This window comes from Penaeus monodon, chromosome 27 (genome assembly GCF_015228065.2).
Source record: "Penaeus monodon isolate SGIC_2016 chromosome 27, NSTDA_Pmon_1, whole genome shotgun sequence".
Taxonomy (NCBI): Eukaryota; Metazoa; Arthropoda; class Malacostraca; order Decapoda; family Penaeidae; genus Penaeus; species Penaeus monodon.
In genome coordinates, this window is record NC_051412.1 from 2,840,392 (window position 1) to 2,840,819 (window position 428).

At 52.6% G+C, this 428-nt stretch overlaps 1 protein-coding gene across 1 annotated transcript in view; it reads right to left on the minus strand.

The window, feature by feature from the left end:
- Positions 1 to 428, minus strand: part of LOC119590333 (bile salt-activated lipase-like) — a 33,006-nt gene that overhangs the window by 7,657 nt on the left and 24,921 nt on the right. The window lies entirely within an intron of this gene.

A 428-nucleotide genomic window follows, 5' to 3' on the forward strand; every position in this document is an offset into this window, starting at 1 on the left:
CCTCCTTCTCCTCCTGCTTCATCATCTTCTCCTCCTCTTCCCTTCCCCACATCACCCCCTCCTCCTCCCCCTGCTTTCTATCTCCCTTCCTCCCCCTCCCTCAGTGAATCTTCCTCTTCCTCCTCCTTCACTCTTCCTTTTGGTCTTCTCTCCTTCACTCCCTCGTCCTTCCATCCTCCAGTCTTTCCTCTTCTCTCCTCTCTCCTCCTTCTTATCCCCTTTCCTCTTCTCTCCCCTCCTCCTTATCCCTTTCCCTCTTCTCTCCTCTCCCCTCCTCCTTATCCCCTTTCCTCTTCTCTCCCCTCCTCCTTATCACCCTTCCTTCCTTATCAATCAGGATGATTCAGTTGCGCCTCCTAATCCTCCAGGCACACGAGTTAACGCAGCCGGGACCTTCTCTTTCTTGAAGTTTTCTCTCTTTTACTCTC